The following is a 21,346-nucleotide window of genomic DNA, read 5'->3' on the forward strand; positions in this document are numbered from 1 at the left end:
AGACAGACATTGCTCAAATCGTCGAACCCTATCGATTGGTATATGTGACTTGGCCCTCCGGGCCTCGGATCAATTTCGTATTTTTCAACCAATTTTTAAACCTTTGTTATAGTATAACAAAGGTAAAAACATCGTAGCAAAATTATAGAAAGGAGCGCCTATAGTTGTGCGCTCCAACTGCGCGTTAGATTTTAGAAAATTGGCATTTTAGCAAATAATGCTTTAATTTTAAATGGTGTAGTCTAACTACCAATACTTCTAAGAACCTGTTTTATATAATGAACGTAATTGTTTTATCGAAAATGCTACGGTGACGAAAATATGCATTAATAATGAATAGTAGCGCAACTATTGGTACTACCACAACTATTAGATCAACTACCCTAATGCTTGTACTAAACGACGGAGGATGCTTGAAATTTCATTCACATTTTTTTTAATTCCAGTGACATATTAGCAAAATGTTACGGTTATTTTTCCCACCCACTTCGGTTCGGCTGGCAGTCACTCATTCTCAGCACCGTAAGTCATAAAGCCGCCTCTATCAAGGTGCCGCGGTCACGCGTTGCGGCAGGCGCATTAATATTGTTTCTTCTATAAACATGATCCTCCGACTTTGCACATCCTTCAGCACTGCACTTTTGTAACCGCGTACGTACGAACAGTATCCGAAGAACTCAACTCCACCGTGAGTTCCACCTCAACCAACACGGTGCGACGCTCTCCGAGTAGCGAAGCGAAAACCGGTTGCTCACGTCTTTCACCCACGGCATTTGCGTTCTCAACCAGCCGGAGCGGCATGCTGCTTTCCATCTTCTAACTATCATTTCAGTCGTGTTTCGATCGCGGAAGACGGATGTTTGCTACAGTAAAGCGTTAGTCGAACGTTTCTATTGTGTATTCGTTAAGTGTTATATGTGGGAATTATTCTAGCACTACAAATTGAACCGATCTAGCCGGTTCCGGACGGAGTAATGGTGTTTTTAGGCAATGATCACGCATTGATCGTGTTCGTTCGCTGGTGGACTATAAAGAGATAGGTGGCGGGTCAACGAAAAAACAAAAAATAAAAGACATTGCAAACGAACGGCAGTGCCAGTGCGTGGTATTGTGCAACCGAGCAATAGCCAAGTGTCGTTGTTCAACGTGGGAAAGACTTACCTTGGCGTGTCTGACGACGGACGACATCGTACGGAATATCTCCGGTCTCTGATTGTGGGGCTGCGCTCGGAGAATGGAAGAAAAGAAAGTGTGTGTATACAAGTTAAACGGAAAGTTGAATAAAACCAAACAGTGATAACAAGTGATTGTTTTGTGCAACGTCGATCCCGGTGGTAACGGAAGAGTGCATAATACTTGTTGTGTGTATGTCTCTGATAGCGTCACAATCACTGCAATTGGATGTGATTTCTTTCTGGCCTCTCGGTGGTGAGTTGAATGAATTCCTTCAGCGCAGTTTGAACAGCACTAAATAAAGAAATACAAAATACAATTCGCCTTCAGAGCATCGTTCGTGCAAAACGTGCCGAGTGTGGATAACAAAGCTTTTTTTTGCTCATCAGACGTGCTAATTGTACGAGCTTAGCTATTGTTTTATGAGTACACATAAAAATTTATTGGAAAAATAAATCAAACTCACGACTCGCTTTCGGTGTGAATGTTTGTTGAGAAGAGGAATCGAAGAAAATCGCCTTAGGCGGGGTTCCAAAAGTGTATTTCGAAATTGGATTGAAATCGGTGTGCGGTTTTGTGACCTATATTGTGTGACGCGAGAAGAAACAGTCGTCGCCGCATCGCCGTTGGAAGAGAAGTGACCACACACGTACCCACCTGCCGAAGGAAAGAAAACCGAAGCCAGGAAGAGGAGGGTGGAAAGTGTACCCGTTCCCGGGGACGAGACGAAAACCAAAATAAATTTAAAAATTCAAAAAAGTGGTCATTTGTGCCGGAGGAATAATAATAATCGACAGCGGCCGCAACAATGCGCGGCTTCAGATAAAAGGCGCGCGGTGAAAAGTGTAGGATCTTTGAGCCGGTCTCTCGGCGAGCAGCTCGGAAAAAAGGTGAGATCTCATGGAAGAAAGTTTTCGAAGCAATTTGCGTTTTGTTTTGGTTCATTTGAGCTTGTTTTGTTTCGTTAATTTTTTTTTCGCGCACCATATGCATTCCTTATGTACTGTGATGATCATTGATACTGTATGTTTGCACGCCGAGATACGGTTTAATGCCGGCTTCATGTGTTATTGAATTATTTTGCTTATTTTTAAAGTTCGAAAGTGTTTTATCCCACATTATTCGGCAAAACAAAACGTTTCACGAACTTGTTAATTACAACTATTTTATAATAATTTTATTATTATATTTTATGGGAGGTTATCCCTCGAACAAACATCATTACGTTACCAATTATTGCTCATTTATTGTTGTGTTTTATTTCCTGTCCTAACATGAATGGATTGATTCACAACTGATGCTTAGTTAGATGGCCTATTACTATTAAAACACAAGGAGAAAAATAGTTTCATTCAAGAGTTTTATCACTCATTTTTTGCGCAGTTTCTTACTCCGTTTATTATGTCGTGCACTGGTGATAACGTTGCTATTGCCAGTGTACTAGAGCATTTTTTTTTAAATTGAAAGTCTGGATATCCTGCCTTCATAAGATTAAAACAGAAAATGTTCCCTATGGAACATGACTTAGCAGTTTTTGTATATCGTTCACTTCACAACAATGATACGGTTTTGAAATATAAAATTTTACAATACAAAGATTAATTCATTTTTTACAAAAGGTTGAAAAACGCTTTTTGTAGCAAAATTCAAAATTACCAAAAATGTACTCAAAAGTGTCTGTTTTTATGCGGCTGCATACCACAACTGAACTGCTACAGTATTCGTAAATCAGCCTCAAATAGGAACCATTAAACCAAAATTCATCATCTAATGGCCTAAGCTCCGGTTGAATTCAAATCCGTTCGTCAGTTACTTCCGCAGTACAAAAGCTACAAGCAGAAAATCCGGCCGCTTTCTTCTGAAAGATTTTTCCATTCCATGGACCGCACAGCTACACCTTCTTCGGCAGCAGGCATCAACGTGAATTATGTATTCCACAGCTCGGAGGTATCAATCGGAATTTACCATGGCCATCGCATGTTTGCTGCCTCGCTCCGAAGAATGCAGACCTCTATACCTTACCTTACCTGCTAATCCTTCCAGAGTTGGCGCAGCCGCGCTGCTGCGGTGGTGAGAATCGGTTTAAACGAAACGAATGAAATAATTACTATGTACCTCTCCGACACGGCCTCCGGTGAGCAACAATCCGGCCCTAATTATGACTTTTTTTTGTTTTTGTTTAAGGTGCTGAATTCTCACGCCCATTTTCGGTCGGCAGCTGGAAAATTGAATTCCTCGCATGCACGCACGTTTGTTTTGAGGTTTTCTGTTATTACTTTATGGCACAGAGGAACCACCCACGCATGGTCTCTAGCTTGATACGGCAATTGCTATGGATCCCCCTATGTTTCGTTTACTACCATTGCTTGCTTAACGTCAGTCAGTAGACAAAGCTTTGCAAGGCCGAAAAAATCAGAGCAAGTTAAGCGTGCATCGAGCAAATGCGTCATATCAATACTTGCAAACAGTTGTTATCGAAAACCGTGCGCCAGACGAGACGTTTGAACCATTTAAACTGGAACACAAATTCAACAGTCCTGTAAAGTGAGAGTTAACATATAAAAGCTTTGTCTTTGTTATCTAGTTTTGTTGTGTATACATACCATTGTTCTGGTCGGGGGCTCTTCGGCATTCCAAGAATACCTTGTCAGGGTACAACAACCGTGCCTGAAAGCTTCAAAGAAATAAATCTATATTATTACCACGAATTACCAACTACATCCCATAACTCTTCAGTATTTTTTTGCTTTGCTCCTCCATGCCAGTACTGTCTCTAAATACAGCCATTCGGAGGCTTTTTGTTCTAGCAAGAATGCTTCAACGGGGTAACATAGAATTTAGCACGAAGGAAGGATAATGAGAGATCTGAGAATAAACCCATGTCAAAGTCAATTTAATATCGAATGGGCTGGTTCTACTGAGATTCAAACCCACGAAAATTCGCTTGTCAAAGTTGACCCGGTAGACTGGCGGCTATAGATCCCCCAAACTGAAATATATATTCATACTCACTTTTACTGATTTTGTTCCACCATCTCTTCATGTCTATCGCATCCCGAGTTACCTTTCCACTCTTCTTCAACTTCTGTTTGTCAATTACCCAATATTTCTCAATTAAGCAAAGTTAGGGATGTGGGTGGATAGACGTCTTTTTCGAAGAAATTGACCCCGTTTTCTCGATAGCACACTAGTACTTTTCCACTTTATTGGCAGATCGCAATATCAGGCCAAAGTTTTACAGATCTGTTGTGAGCTTTAGTGGACAGAAAAATACTTCATTTCAGACACTTCTGTTTGTACATTTTGGAATTCATAGTTCTGTTTTTTCAAGAAACCCTAAGTTGTTTGTCCCCAGCTGGAAATAGCTGCCACAAGCTACAAATTACCATAAGCTTCTTTGCGAATTCATCGGCCAGAACGAATTTGAACTTGCTAGGGATTCACCTCAACCAGTGGTTTTATAGAACGTTTATCGGGGAAGCTGCCCATAATCCATCTGTACGTACGTTTTGTCATCCATGAGGCTGCATTCTTCGTAGGAACTTCGTTGTACAACTTTCGGGCACGTCTTTTGGCCACTAGATTTTGCTTAAGTATTCTTTTTGGTACTGACCTGGCCTGAAAAGATCGAAATCCTTCTCGCAGGCGAATCCTTCTGATAGTGCTTTGGTTGGAATTTAATTTCTACGCGAGATCATAATTTGACAGCTCTCCTGGGTTTGCCTTAATTGTTCTCAACACAGCTTCCGAAATTCCATTACGACGCTTACTATGCTCCCGCCGACCGGTGGTAGGCCACTCACGGAAATTCAGCCAATCTCAACGAACCGTCGTCGGATTTCCGGATTTGGGTGTACAAAAGTAATTTTCGGTTCACGGATACCATCAAGTATAACTTATTAGACACAAAATTAATTGTGTTGAAGTTTTCATCGCTGAAAGAGGAAATATTCCAACACAAATTGCTGTCAAGATATTCCAGATCCGACCACTAGGAGCGTGACAGTAAAATAAACAGTGCGTGCAGATATTAAATGACTCAAGTTTTCTACAGAAAATTTTGTGTGCGAAGTGAAGTTTGTAAATTCTATCAGCAGAATTATACCGTATAAAAATTTCTTTTACTTATATTGTCAACCAGTGTTGCGAAGCCCACACTCGTGTGGTCTAATTTTCTCACACACGTGTACTCATTCTAACGAACACGCCGGCATAAGCATTCCTTTCGAACTCCCACTCTTATTTATTCATGCACTGCTACGAGTTTTTGCGAGTGTGTGTTTAGCTAACAGCTACAGGCGTCGCTCGTAGTTGCTGATGCCGGTTATACGCGAAAGCTTGCATGCCCTCCCGTGAGCGACGATGTCAGATCTACGGATTTTTGTGCATGCCTAAATTTGGGACCCCTCAATTTTCTCAATTTCTGTGAGTTTAGAATAGAGCAGCAGACTTCAAACGAAGAATACTTCATATAATCTACATATTATGTACATGTTTAGACTGGATAGTTTCTTTGATCTCGAGTAAAAGATTGGGTCCCAAATTTAAGCATGCAGAAAAATTCGTAGATCCAACATCGCTGCCCGTGAGTAGAATTGAAGGCAAATATGAAGAAGAAAAGAAAAAGCATTGCAAAATTTGTATCCCAGTGCATTACTAGGCTCACGGGCCGTGGATTGCTCGGGAGTTATTTGACACGCGAATAAGCTGTGCAGGAACACGATGTGAGGATGTGCGTGCGCGAGTGTGTAAGTAGCAGAATGTCTGCATACGGCAACGGCGGCTGTTTCTTTTACGCCTACGTGTTTGACGTAAGCGCTGAATGCTATATTTCTCATACTCACTTGCGTGTGAGCAGTTAACGTTAGTTTCTCGCTCGATTCGCAACATTATTGTCAGCCATTTAAGGTGCTGGTAGCCGTCCAAATAAAACAAAAAAAAATTGTCTTTGAATAGCTTATTCAAATGTTGTACATACAGACAATAAATACCCGTGGAACAAGTGCTTGATAAGCTATTCCACAAAAAAAAAGTTTCTTGGGCACTATTTACTTTTCACTACTCACTTCTCACTTTTCATTATTCACTTCTCACTATTCACTTTTCACCGCTCATTTCTCACTTCTCATTACTCATTACACACTTCTCACTACTAATTCTTATTACTCATTAGTCACTATTCACTTCTCACCAGTCATTCAGGCTAGTGTTATTCGGCTTAGTGAGTAGTGGCCTCCGGGCTAATGACGTTCAGCTTTATGCTGTAAAGTCGATAAAAGTCTATTTCTGCATTCGGCATTATACCACCTGAAAGAGAAGCGAACCTTTCACTGCAGTACTAGCTGGTTTCCTTCTCTCGAACATCAGCTGACGGCAATGATGTCAGATCTACTGATATATCCGTAGTTTCACGGATTACAAAAATCACGAGTACACTACACGCATTAAATGTGAGTTTTATTATACTCTTACGGCTATTTTCATGACCAATTTTGGTCTTTAACGCCACCATAAGAGTGTAATAAAACCCCTAATTGTTACTGGGGTAATATCATTTATTCTATAAGAATAAATAAATATAAAAGGCGATATAAAAGTTGCTGTGATGAGTAGTGAAATAAAATGAAAAGATTTACGGTAATGCTGCCATTCTGTCAATACGAACTTGCATTTTTCACTTTGACGGCAGATAGAACTGTTCACCATTATATCGCATGATGTTGTTCACTTTCAAGCTTTTGCTTTCTGACTGTATTATATTCACATAAATGGTAATATTATGATATTTTCCAGGTTAGATCCCGGGAAAAAGGCGAAATATTTTCATTTCTTATATTTTGCACATTTTGACGGTTCCTTTTACGATATTTGTAATATGTAGAACTTCAAAATTCTATCAAGCGAATAAGATTATGACTAAGTATAAAAATGGGAAGAAATGAAAAAGAAGAAACGACGAAACAACGGCGAAAATACTATGAAAAGATGACGATAAAGTAAATTACATATGGTGAAAATATGTTGTACATATGAAGAAAAACAACAAAAATACGACAGAAATAATACGAAAACATGATGAAAAGACAAAAAATGCCAAACCAGCGACAAAAATCGGCAAAAAGATGCATATAAAACGTTAAAAAAGACAAAACATGCAAAAAAAGCAGGAAAGACGGTAAAACAGCAACAAATAACACAACAAAAACGGTAAAAAACCGATGAAAAAGTTATAAAAACGCAAAAAAAAAAATGAAAGAACGGCCAAACGGCAGCTAATAGATGATGCGACCAAAAGATGACGAAAAAGTGATGACAAGACAAGAAAAATCAGAAAAAAGACAAAAATACGGTAAAAACACCAAAGAAGCGACGAAACCTTCCAAAAAGATTAAAAAAAACTATGAAAAAACTATAAGAAAAGAAGCAAAGGAGACGTAAAACTACTCTAATGTAAAATAATGCATTTTTTTAGTAAATGATTTAAAATTTAAAAACAATTCTCTCATCAAATTACGTAATTGCTAGCGTGGTGAATGACCAACTGGTTAAAACCACATTAAACAACAATAAAAAAAAACGTAATTTCTGATTCTATTCTTTGAAGTATTCGTCGATATAGAAAAGTGAAATAAGGTACCCCGGGGCAAGCGGGAATACGGGGTAAGTGGGAACGGAGCTCATAACTCTCTTCAACCTCATTTTCTCCAACCGAACCTTTCTAGAAATGAAAGATACAACTCAAACGCTTGTATTCAAATTATAGATTATTTAAAACAGGCATTCCAAACATCAAAATTGGACTTTCAATTTGAGCGTTATTTTCAATTTGCGTTGTAAGTTTGACGCACCTTTCTATGAATGACAGGCTTTACGTAAAAGTACATGTTTTTCTGACAGTAGGTAAACATAATGAGTGTATTAACAAATTACACCCGAAAACTAGTTGTTTTATTTGACAAACGGCATTAAAAAAATGGGTCGAAATAAGTTCGGCACTTCAAAGCACCCGGGGCAAGTGGGACCTATTAAAAATAAAGTGTTTCAGCATAAAACTTCCTGTCTTAATACATTTCTTAGATGAACTATCGAACATTTTCAGTTCAATTACGTAATATTTATACTAGTAAAGCTTTAAAATAAAACCGAAAAGGACTAAACCAAGGGGCCCCAGGAAAGAAGCCCATACGCACAGCTTGTGAGGGAACTAACAGTTTGGTCACATTTTGGTTACACCTAAACGATGTTAATTGAATTTGGAATGTCAAATTTGATATAATTAAGCAAATCTGCAACTGGAATTGAAACAATAAAGTGTTGTGGTTATTATAACATAACTATCTCTTATGAATAGCTCTACCGAATTGGGCATGATAAAACAAACAGATCATAATCGTATTTTCGAGCTATTAAACAATGGTTAATCCTAAATTACGTCTCGCAAGAATTGGATACAACGACTTATTCAACTATATTTCATTACAATAATGCTTTACAGCGTAATTGCTCACGATCTGTGTTTTATATAAATTATAAAGTCGCCCGTTGTGATCTGCTTTTGTTACGCTATTTTTGAATGAACCCTTCGTACACATATTGTTTTTGATTGCTTCTTGCAATGCTTTAACATTGCTGTATATTAACTTACAGAACTTACTATTATTTTATGCTTTTTAATCAAATTTGAATATAGGTCCTACTTGCCCCGGTAAATGGGGCAAGTGGACCTATCGCCATAATTTTGAAAGTTCTCCTCCAGATTCATTTCATGTAAATTGATAGGGCTTTTTCGTAATTAATCCTTCGAAGTGATACCACTGGAGAGTTTCTGTGCTGAAATAATTTTGAAATAATCAAAGGTATAGAAAACACAGTGGAATAAACCCAAGCTATGCATTTTTAGGTCCCACTTGCCCCGGTGTACCTTAGTTCATGCACATCATTAAATAAACAGCTCATCGCATGAATTGACTCTTGTTGACCATACTGTATACGGTAAAAACCAGGCCACAGGATTCCTCGGGATCTGAGCCGTCCAGGTATAACATTCATATTTATCATATTTAGAAGTTCCGGAGCATCGACCTTTCTTTTCAAGAGTTGGATAACGAAGACGGTTCTGGATATATTTCTTCTTGTGTAAATTGGTTGATAAAGCCTTGCCATAGCTTACAGTCCTCAACAGAACTGTAAGCTATGGCAAGGCTTTACAGAGAGGAATATCTTTAGATCATCATCGTATAGTAGTTTGCAGCCCGGGGGGCATCACAGAGAAGACTTCATTAAAAAATGTGATGAACAGTAATGGTCCTAGGTTGCTTCCCTTTGGAACACCAGGTGAATTACAAAAGCAGTGCGACTCAGTAGAGTGTGAGTCTGATTTAACTTAGAGTTGCCGCTTTGTTGGGCAAATCTGAAACCAGCAGACGAAGCCATCAGGAGCTTCTAGGCGGTTCAGTTTCCGAAGCAAAATTTTGATACAGATTTCAAAGCTGCTTTTGATCTATATGTATCTATTTGAGCTGCGATTTTCATCTAGCGAAGACAAAATAAATAAAACTGCAGTAAGATTTAATACACGTTGGATTGAAAAACTGGTTGGCAGCTATCATCAAAAAAATTGAAGGGTTTTAAAGAAACGGTCCAACTATAGCCGTCTTTTCCTTACTATAAAATCAGTTGTTTAAAATATAAGCTTGGCATGAATTGGTTGCTAGGGTCACTATTTAGCTAAACGTTAAGAAAATTTTCATTGAAATGCATTTAGGCCGGCGTGATAATCGGAAGAGGGGGACGTTAAAGAAAATCTCTCAATGTTACTTAGGCCCTTTTGAAAAGTTATACGAAAGTTGCTCGATCATTCATTGTTTTTAAAAGCATGTAAACATTGATCCAAATATTCCAAATTGATACCGTATTCTTAGGCACTAAATTTTGCTAGAACAAAAGTCGGCACAAATTTTAAAGCATCATTCAATTGCATGTGATGTGCTATATTTTTCTCAAAATAAATCACTAACGTGCACATTATACGCACCATAAATTTCGACCGATAAAACTGCTCCATCGCACAAATCAGATCGCATCGCGCCACAGGTCGCATTGTACGACCGCCGCCTTCGCCATCGACTGACTGGCGGCAGTCGGCAGTTTGGAAATGAAAACAACAGATGGCAAAATATAAATGCGAATCTATACGTATGGTAGGTACCTACCTACCTACCTATTGCGAATCGACGACTCGAAGCTGGGGGTGTATCATTTCCCGATTTTGATTTATTGATTTCGAGCTGTACTGATAAATGATCGCTGGTTGCTATCAAGCATTGATGCATGATGTCTTCTCGACTGCAAATCAAATTACACAGAACAATTTGTCAATTTCGGTCTATGGGAAAAAGGATCATAACTGCTGCATTCGTATTATGTTTTAGTTTTCCAACCTAGATAATTACAGAGAATTTCAACTGCAGTGTCTGAACGTGCTTGTCACTTGTAATTTTCGGTCAACATGATAATGTGTTCCACAATTTGACAAGCTGTTTATTAGAAACACTGCGGAAACGTTGCACTGCTGCACTTCAGTAGGTTACATGGTAAAACACAAAATGAACAATGTTTTTGAAATTGGAAACTTGCAGTATGCATATACAAGCTGACAGAATGTCAGCATGTTTTTTTTGCCAAAACTGGACCAAGTTGAAGTAAAAAAAAACCGTGTTAAAGTGAGTTTATTTATTAAATTCATCCAAAAAAAGTACTCTTACACATATGTTGCTGCTAGATGACACGAGTTGAAATAGTTCACTTAACTATTTCTTTCACCACACAGGAACATTCAACATTAATAGCGTGCTATTACTCATTTCACACTTAGAACCACGCACAATCAGCCAAGCGGTGATTGTAGTGGAAGCGACAGAAAATGTCCATCATAACACAATAATAGAATTAATTCGCACCTAATTTCACACTCCATTGCCGTGTAGAGCGTTAAACCATCCCGCGGAATAGCACCTGTGCTGCGCTATTTACGACGACGACGGTTCTCGAATCGATTCCTGTTCCCGCATCTTAACTGTCGCTATCAATCTATCTATCTAGTCGGAAAAGAGGTGTTCTTCGTTATGTCAGAACCCAAGTAAACCTAATCAAGTACAATGACCTGATGCTAGTAGGAATAGAATGTATTTTTTTATATTCGGCTTTAGCCTTAGTTTTGTTGTTATTTACATTTTACGATTAGGTTTGTGGTCGGCCACATCCAGTACCGAAATATTACAATTAGGATAGTGCAAAATGTAGCACGAGTTTAATCGTAAGTCGCATTACTACCAGTTATTTTTTTTAACTTTTATGTATTCCAAGTCCTCATGTAGCAATGAAAGTAATGAGAATAGTAGTTATATCCAAGCAAAATAATAGTTGATACAACAATGAATGCTATTTTTTTTTGCTCTGCCTCACTTCAACGAATATTAAAAAATCTATGCATAATACTACGATTGACCAAGAAAGTCCAATTACAGTGTTTTATTTGCAGGTATTTGGTTCGGTTTGCTTTACGTTGTTAAGCATAACATGTTGAATTCGATGTACTCTTACAGTAAAATATCGAACTTAGCCAGATAGTTACATTCATTCATATTTTTACAGATGGAATGGAATGTGCTCTATTGATTGCTTCATATACTTGCTAATGATTGCTTGCTTTACAAGACTGCAAGACAATGCTAAGAAAATCTAATAAAAATCGAAAGTTATAGTGTTAAATCCGAATAGTTTGGTTGAAAAATGAGTTTTAAAATTTATATTTTAATCAACTTTTATGGTCTTTTTATTATTTTAGTTTATAGGCAAAATTTTTGTAGCCTGCTTTTCAAGATTAATTAAAAAGTGCGACAGTTTTTCTAATTTTGTACAATTTTACATTCTAAACGTAAGATTTTTTCTCAATGGTGTGATAAACCCAAGTGCACTTGAGTCGAACCAAAAATATTTCTCAGTTGTATTAGTTCCTTTATTTCTACATCAGGGACTGTTGACACTGGTGTGCCCAGGCTGAGTCACACTGGTGCACGTGCCTCACCTTCACTAAAAGAAAATATTTCAAAACATGCAAATTTCCTAACGTGTAACCCAGAAGTCTGAAAACTTTATTTTGTTCGCACGATATTTTTACGATAAGTAAATTACTTCAGCCAAACCCAATTTCATGTCCATTGTTAAGGCCGGTTTTAAGTAAAATTTCAAGTTCAAGTTTAAACCATTTCCGATTTCAAACCAAAATTCCGATTTATTTCCAATTTGCAGTTCACTTTCATGTCCGATTTCATCTGTCTGCTTTTAAGTTTTGTTTTTTAAGTTTGCTTTTTAACATTTGATTTTTGATATATATGTTGTGTGCAAATCCCACAATTTTCACACGTTACGGGCAAGCACAGACTGTTTCCTACCAAGACTGAAGATTTTCTCAAGATTTTTCTGTAAGATAGACGGAAGCCAATTCAATTAATAGAAACTGAACAAATCGAACTACGCAAACTGGCATTTCAAGGTGGAACTCCTCGTGGTGCGAAAGTGAAACCGACTGCGGAGACCAAAGCTGCTATTTGGGACGCTGGAGCTGCCATGGTCAGGGCGACTATCGGGTTGCTGATCGAAGACAATCAACATGCACTGATTCGTCCGTCGAAGACCGCGAAAGAAGCCTGGAAAACGGTTCACAATCATCATCAGAAGGTGAGCCTCACGTCAAAGGTCTCATTGTTGAAGCTGATCTGCGACAAACGTTATTCGGAAGGACAGGTTATGGCGCAACACGTTTTCATCATGGAGGAACTGTTCAGTGGCCTTGCTAATACCGAACAAAAATTGGAGGAAAATATTATGGTTGCGATGGTCTTGAGGAGTTTTCCATGCTCCATCAACACCCGCTAAACCGCTCTGGAGAAGTGGTCAGATGAGAACCTGACCCTGGAACTTAAGCGAAAACTCCTGGACGAAGCCGCGAAACAGTAAGGCTTTCGATGTTGAACGTCGGACAGGGTAGGAAGGAATCACTGGTCTGCCACTACTGCACAAAAGTGGACCACAAGGTGAGAGATTTCCGGCAATTGGCCCGAGACAACGAGAAATAACTGAAGCCCGGAAAACCGGAAAGCTATCATCATCCAAGAATCCGGCACGAGGATCGAGACGCGGACAAGCCGTGGATTGTGGACTCGGGAGCAAGTAGTCACACCGTTGCAAGCCGAGATTTTTTCACGAAGCTCCACGTCGAAGGACCGGGGTAAGAAAACTGAGATGACCATGACTAAGGTACTCTGCAGAAAATATTATTTTCTATATCAACGGTTCCCGGGCGACGCGTGGCAACCGAATGACAGCCATAGCAACGCTCAAGCAAGGCCTCTACTACCTGAACCGAACCGAAGAAGGTCACCCTGCTAGTGGATATGAGCCACGAGAAGACCTACGAACATGAGAAATTCAGTCACCAGGACCTGAACGCGGTTTTTCGAATGGAGAGAGACGATTTAGACACCGGATTGGACAGTTGGATCTGCAAGTATTGCTCCAAAGGTAAAAGCTCCCGTACATGCTTTCCCAAGAAATCTAAATCGAGCGCCAAAGCGCCATTGGAGTAGGTACAGACGGACGTAAGCTGTCCGGTGGAGATACCATCCTGTACCGGATTCCGGTACTTCATAACGATTATCAGCGATTATTCGAGGAACTGCACGCAATTCCTGCCGAACGTTCTGTAAATATGGCGGTAGTGCATATCTATGGATGTTTGCGGATCTTTAGTAACATTTGGAATCATAAAACATTTTACCGAACACTGACTCTAGACTCCGGTAAAATTTTACCGATTTCGGTACCTTTTTTAAGTGTGTAGCAAAGCGACAAAACCGGTATCTGGTGGAGATAAGCCGGTACCTACTATTCAATTCCGGACTGGACCAGGGCTATTAGCCGAAAGCATTGAACACGGTTGTGTATCTTCAAAATATGTCACTAGCAAGATTCATTCCAGTGACGCCATACGAACTGTGGAACGTCGGCGATCTCCGAATTTTTAGTGCCGAAGCATCTCGTAATAGCAGAGGAAGAAGCTAAGTCTTCACGGAACATCACGGAAGCTGACGTTCGTGGGATATTTCCAGGATCACAAGGCGTATCGTTTCCTGGACAAAACGACAAGGAAAATTTACATCATCAGGGATGCCACGTTTGTTAAAGGCGACCACGATGACCCAGCTGGTACCAATTCGTACATCAATGTACGAAAATTATTGTAGATATCTCTTAACAAATTCGGAATCGTAACTAACGCTTAATAAAGTGCGCCCAGGTTGATTTTCAGTCGTATATAATGATAATAACTAGCACACATACGATTTTCAGCACAGATTTGTATAACAGTATAGAGCGAAACGCGCTTAATCGGATTATATCATATATACATACTTATATAGATAAAATGCGTATAATTATTCCTCATCCCGTACATCGCCTCAAAAATAGTACGGATAGGCCAGTTTTGCGCATCAAATACGATTTATTAGCACGCGTATCAGTACGTAATGCTGGTTTTTAACTGTTATATACATACATACAAAAATACTAGCTGGGGAGTCTTCCGAAAGCGTTCTAGAGCAGAGACACCCGATGATGAAAACGATGACGAAGGTGTGAAAGAGGACAGCGAGGACGGGGCGATGAGAGCGACGAAACCATTGTCAGTATGACTGACGACGACTATGACGACAATGCCGGGTAAGGTACAACGCAATGGACGGTCACCGGTGTCACCAGCAACAACACCAACGAGCTAAGAAACTATTCTGAGGAATTCCAGTCTTTCCAGTACTCGGAAGCAAAAGCTTAGCAGAACGCAAAGAAGAAGGAGCTGCACTCGCTACGGGACAACCAAACGTGGGAGCTAGTATACGTACCACCTGGAAGGAAGACCGTAGGATGCAAATGGACCTTCAAGAAGAATCAGGACGGAAACGGTCAGACGGTGCGATACGAGGCCAGGCTAGTCGCACGAGGTTTTACGCAGAAATACGGGACATACGATAGCCTGCGATGAGTTTTTCGCTCCCGTTCCGCTGGAAAGCATGCTAGTCCAACATATGAACATAAAAACCCCATAATTACACGTCGTGTTAGAGGAGAAAATATGTATGCGGCTATCACCTGAATGCAACGCTGCCCACAACGTTTGTCGGCTAAAACGCAGCATCTATGTATCAGCTGAAACAATCGGTAGAAGCTTGGAACCAAAAAATTGACTGCTTATTATACGTGAGGTTGCAGAATGGTAAGGACACCTTCATAATTATCTAAGTGGACTACATGATCGTATGCTTCCACACACAAGATTTAGAGGCGATCACGAGGGCGCTGGCGAAGCAGGGCAAATTCTCAAACCTGGGAGAATTGTGACTGTTCTAGGAAGCAAGGACGCGAAGCACGAAAAGCACTACGTGATAAATCAGGCCAGATACATCGACAAGATCGTGAAGCGGTTCGGACACGAGAAGGCCAAGCCCAAGTCCAAGATTCCAATCGATTCTGCCTACGTCAAGCAAAAGGAGGAGAAAGAACAGTTTATCAGCGAGTCGTACCGAAGCTTGGTGGGTAGTTTGCTATACGTCGGGGTCAACACTCGACCAGATCTACTGGGGTTGAAGCTATCCAAACCAACCACTCGGAACTGGACAGAGTTGAAACGAGTGCTGGGGTACCTCAAGGTAACCAAAGACCTTTCGCTTCATCTGTGACAATCCGAAGACGAAGCTATGTGCTGGAGACGAAGCAGACCGTGAATTCAACTGCGGTTATCTGATCAAGTTTGGCGGCGGGCTGGTAAGTTGAGGCACCCACAAGCAAACCTGCGTTGGTATTTCTTTGACAGAAGCCGAGTTCGTGGTACTGGCTCAAGGGAGCCAGGAGCTGCTATGGATGTGAAAACTTACGAAGGGCATCAACGAGAAAGCCGTCTACCCAACCATCGTTTACGAGACCAACCAATCGTTCATCAAGATGGATCAAGAAATCCAAAGGTCTGGAAAGGAAGTCCGAACACATCGACACGAAACAGAGATCTTTGCCAACGACGGATCATCGACCTGCAGTATCTACTAACTACCAAACCATCAAAGCGGATAAAGCAGGAGAAACATCGAAATGTGATCGATGTCCGAGGAACTCTGAGGGGTGATCGCTGACTTCGTTAGGGAGAAGTGTTGTGTGCAAATCTCATTAATATTTAATATAAAAGATGCTCGCAAAGTAACTCGCAAACTCGGCAGATTCGCCATCCTACTTAACTATTTCAATTTTCCAGACCTTGGTTTTGAAAGATCGGTGTTCAACCTTCTGTTTTAGTCTGGACAGTGACTATTGCCAAAAATACTAGAACTAAAATTTTTGCATCATTCGTATGGTATTGATCGACCAGACAAAGCGGTTTGTGCGCATTTCAAGCCAACTGTCCACTTTTCATCATTTGCGGTACCTGCAGAAGCCTATTCAGATCGGAAACCACTTATTCGCACATTACTCCCACTGACTGCGAGTGCGAGCCTAACTGACGGACGCAGCTACATAACCACGGGGCTTGTGGACAACGAACGCAAAACGGTGCGTTAGGCAATTATTTTGGGCGCCTGCCGGTTAGCTGGCGCATAATTCGTATCATTTGTAGCCCCGATCAGCTACTCATCGCCGAAGACGGGATGAGCTTTGATTGAATGATTACATCTATTAGATGAAACGACCTGAGCTGAAAAACGTAATAGTTACTTGGTTGCCTATTCATTGGCATTTAAATGCTTCGTTTCATAAGGAGCTACTTATGCTGGATTCCTTATGTTACCGGGTGATGTGGGAGGTCAGGAAGTGATGCATTTCGAGCATTGAACTTTGGAGATGAAAGTTTTTTGTTTGAGTTGGCAAAACAAACGTAGCCGCCGGCAGTTTTTCTAAATCTCAATTTTTGTTATTAAAGATGCTGGGCCAATTATTTGAGTTTATTTTTTCTGCTGCTTTGAAGCAGCGAGTCATTGACAACTTGGTGTTCGATAATTGCGATCGGTTCAGTGTGGTAGTCAAAGACCCTCCCTCAACCGGCGGGAGGTAACAGCAGCTCCGGTTCAGCAGTTCAAGGTGGACAGAAAGTATTTAGTCACGACTGGCAAAGACCGGGTCTCCCCATCTTTCATCCTTCACCCCGTGGTGCTTCCGTACTGTACTGCACGCGTTCTTCCCGTTGGTCAACTTCAACTAACGGCAGCGGCACATGTAGGAATGATGATGCTGATTGCCAATAAATTAACACATAGGCAAATGATTGATCACGTGTGTATGTGATTGATGATCTGCCTCTGTGAGTCTCACTGCAACGTGGGATGAATGGGGGTTCTCTGTCTCTTCGTGGCTTTCGCTGCGGAGAAAGGAAAGGAAAGCGGGAAAGTGTTTTTATTGAAGGAAATCTATTAGCCTGCAAACACAAAAGGGTGCCCGAACAGTGACGCATGACCTATGAAATAGAGGCAATCGTTTGATGACTTTGATGGCAATTGATGAGTCGGCAATGCAATGCATTGGTGCACTTTGATTTAAACAATTATTGGAAGTAATATGGCTGATTGTATACTCCGTAGGCATGTAGGTAGATAACACAGACAATCAACAACAATCAGCTTCGTTGCTGTCTGCGTTTTAGTCAGTCTTAGACTATGCAAAGCAGTACGACAAAACTGTATCTTCAAAACACGCAAGGTCGACTTTTACAACTCGCATGTTTAACTTCCTCTATGACAGTAGTTCTACTGAAACAGCTGGTTTTAATATATGTACAAAATACTCTCAACTAAATAAATGCTAGTAACGTGAAGTAGTTTTCCCAAGCCGGATTTTTCGTCAAAATAAACGAACTGTTGACAGCTCAACTCATAACGGAGGCCGGTTTTTTCGGTTGCTTGCTACACCCGAAAACGCTCTACCGCAAGCTTTACCGGTTTGAAAGTCGTCCGAACCATGGTCCGAACGAACTGTACCCTGCTATGTATAATGCGAGCAGCCCCGCTCCGCGCGTTTTGGAATCGTGTGATTTTACAGTGTGTGATCGCGCGCTGTTTTATGTATGAGTAGCGAATCAAATTTACGAGCACTTAATTATGACAACCACTTGCGTGCACGGTCTTTGTTGTTGGTGCTCGAGAGCGTTTGATCTTTTCTCCGCAATAAAATTGTATGTTTCGCACCCAGTTAGGCCGGCTGGCAATCTTAATCGAACCACCATATGCCTCTCCGCGCTCGCTGGGATGATGGCGGCTGACCGGCATACCGATAGGCATTTTGCGAAAACGGATAAAGAGCAATAAAAGTCCGGGAGAAACAGTAGTTTGACATTCACTGTACCGTACCTACTACTACCCGTGGCGACCCGCGGACAAAGGAAGGAAGATCGACTGCCTGCCTGCCTGCGGGTGTTGAAATACCATTGGAATTACGAACGGTCGGGGTTTAGCGGTGACTGGATTGTGTGGAAAGTACTAGTATTCTATATTAATTTTCTCAGTGTCTATTACACGGAAATGTACACACTTAAAAAACTCAGCAAAATTTGCCGAGATTTGGACAGCCGAGCGTTCGGTGAAAATTTCAGTTTTGCAAATCGACGTTTACGGATCTTTACTAATGTTTGGCATCATAAAAAATTTTACCGAACGCTCGGCTGTCCAAATCTCGGCAAAATTTTGCTGACTTCGGTACTTTTTTTTAAGTGTGTATAATCTATGCTTTAGTGTTCTTGTATTGGCTTAAAGGTCAAGCAGAATTAACCTATAAGTAGGAACTAGCATCCTCAGCTAGTATGTTTTAGACACTGTCAGTTTGCATGTCTAATTACGATTTGTTTATACACACGTAAGAACAGGTTTGTCGGTTTTGGACTGCTGCTCTCCAATCGCCCCTAACACCAACTGCACCAGCATCCTCGTCAACAGCGTTCAACCAACGAGTCATCGACCTCTGACAGGATGTTTACTGAATATTGTTTTCGTTGGTCTTTTATCCGGCATCTTTGCTACGTGGCCAACTCGCTCCAGAGCTAAAAAGTCGCCTCACAATATCCGCATCTTTATACACTTGGCATACCATGCTGCATCAATATCCGGACACTTAAATCTCTTCTTTTCATAGAGAGTACTAATACTAAATTAAATGTCGAATAATGAATTGAATGAAATGGAAGATTTCGATACAGATCAAAAATATATCGGGGCTCTCGCAGGTGAAGATCGCACTCACGTTTTTTCGATTGGTACCCGAATGTTTTACTAACTAAACTACTGCCTATCATTATATTTAGTAGCATAATACCTGATTTTGATTTATACTCCCAATTCTATTACTCCGTATACGCATCGCACGGGGGGCTCTGTAGCCGCAAGGATACCGAGTCTGCTTTGACAAGCGAATGGTCATGGGTTCGAATCTTAGTTCAATCAGGCCATTCGATGTCAAAGTGACTTTAGCATGGGTTTATTCTCAGGCCCCTCATCACCCTTCCTTCATGCTGCATGCCGCTTCATGCTTCTATATTATCCCGATATGGCCTATTGACAGTGCAAAAATGAGACCCTTATAGTAAAATGCACTGGTTTGCCACGCCAGGGATGACTATAATTTGGGACTGCGCGCTGTCATGTGTAACGAGGTGGGTAAAGTAGAGTAAAGCATTGAAGGAAGGGTACCTAATTACACACAAGCACGCATAAAAAATTCAAAAAGCATATCGCTCAGTCAATAGCGATTATAGCAAAAAAATGCAGTGCGGGCAAACACCCGGGCGATATCACAATAGATCAAAATGTTACTGGTCGCAGCGATGAGTCCATACAGGAAAAAAATACGCATCGCACACTTCCCATGCGACGATATTATTTTTGTATGACTGCTCTTTTTTGCTACCACCGAGAAGATAGACTGATGTTCTGTCGTATAAAAAAGGGAAGGTCAAATTTCGAAAACGGAATGTAGCACCTACTTTACTTTACTTTGCTATCTATGCTAAATAGTTATGAAATGTTTATATCTCATAAAGATATCATCATAGCACTTAATCTTTATTTAGACTGTGTGTCAGATGAAGTAAAGCAATAAATAAATAAATAAATAAATTAGTGGTTCCATAGTTGCCTGCATCCAGCCTTAAAAAGTGTTTATTACAATAACCTCACATTGTCGTTATGGTATTAAAAGTGAAAAGTGTTGCAATTTCAAACCATGCTGTTTGAAACTCCTTATTTAACCATAAGATACAAATGAACGTTTTCGAAGACTCACCAGCAGAAATTCATCAAAAACAACCACTCGATATACATCTCAAAGCACGTGGCTTAACAACTATCGATCCCGATATCTAAATTGGTCTAAAGTCGGCTGCCAAAACGATATTTATTATTCTCAGCTCAATTGAAGCCATTAACCGCAGCGGCAGCCGCCGATATTTCGCACGAAAAACTTTTTCTACAATTCGTCCCAGCCAGCCAGTCGATTGAACCCCAAAGAACACGGCCGCCCATTCGCTACGGACTCGTGCTTCAGACGCAGTTTGGCGCTCGATGCGCAGTAGGAACGAACCATCGTCCATCGTCCGTCTCTCGGTGGCCTCTGCTGGCCATCTGGCATCGATCTGTTTACAATCGTCATGCTAATGTGAACTGCCATTCCATTTACCCCGGGTACTTGAGCTGCCGGCTGCCGTCGTGCGAAAAAAAAAAACCGATCAACATTTGAATACTTTTTACGACCGACTGTCGATAGAGAGGAAAGCATCAACCCTCACTGAATGACTCCTCGGGGTGTCTGCAGTTTGGTTTTTCTCCGCACTATGCGTACACTCGTGGTGATGTGCCCGTGTATAGAAGATATGTTTTCGAGCTATAGTAGAGCTGCTGCTTCGAACTGACAGCCAACAACCGCAGTGTAAATGAGGTTGGCAAAACGACCGATTGAGAACCGATATGCGGAGCGTAAGAATGTTAATTTGCATATACTTTTTTTTCGGCTGCCTAAGGCTAATCACTGAAGGTTTTTGCACCATTATTCAGGTTATTATCATTTGATGGAAATGTGTCTGAAGCTCGTA

The 21,346-nt window shown here is 40.7% G+C and overlaps 1 protein-coding gene across 2 annotated transcripts in view; it reads left to right on the forward strand.

Moving 5' to 3' along the window:
• Nucleotides 1-849: 849 nt before the first annotated feature.
• Nucleotides 850-21,346, forward strand: part of LOC128733899 (uncharacterized) — a 175,884-nt gene continuing 155,387 nt past the window's right edge. For both annotated transcript variants that reach the window (XM_053827753.1, XM_053827755.1), the window contains exon 1: nt 850-2,063. The gene's annotated coding sequence lies outside the window, so the exon portion shown is untranslated. The remainder of the gene's footprint in view (nt 2,064-21,346) is intronic.

This window comes from Sabethes cyaneus, chromosome 2, assembly GCF_943734655.1.
Source record: "Sabethes cyaneus chromosome 2, idSabCyanKW18_F2, whole genome shotgun sequence".
NCBI lineage: Eukaryota > Metazoa > Arthropoda > Insecta > Diptera > Culicidae > Sabethes > Sabethes cyaneus.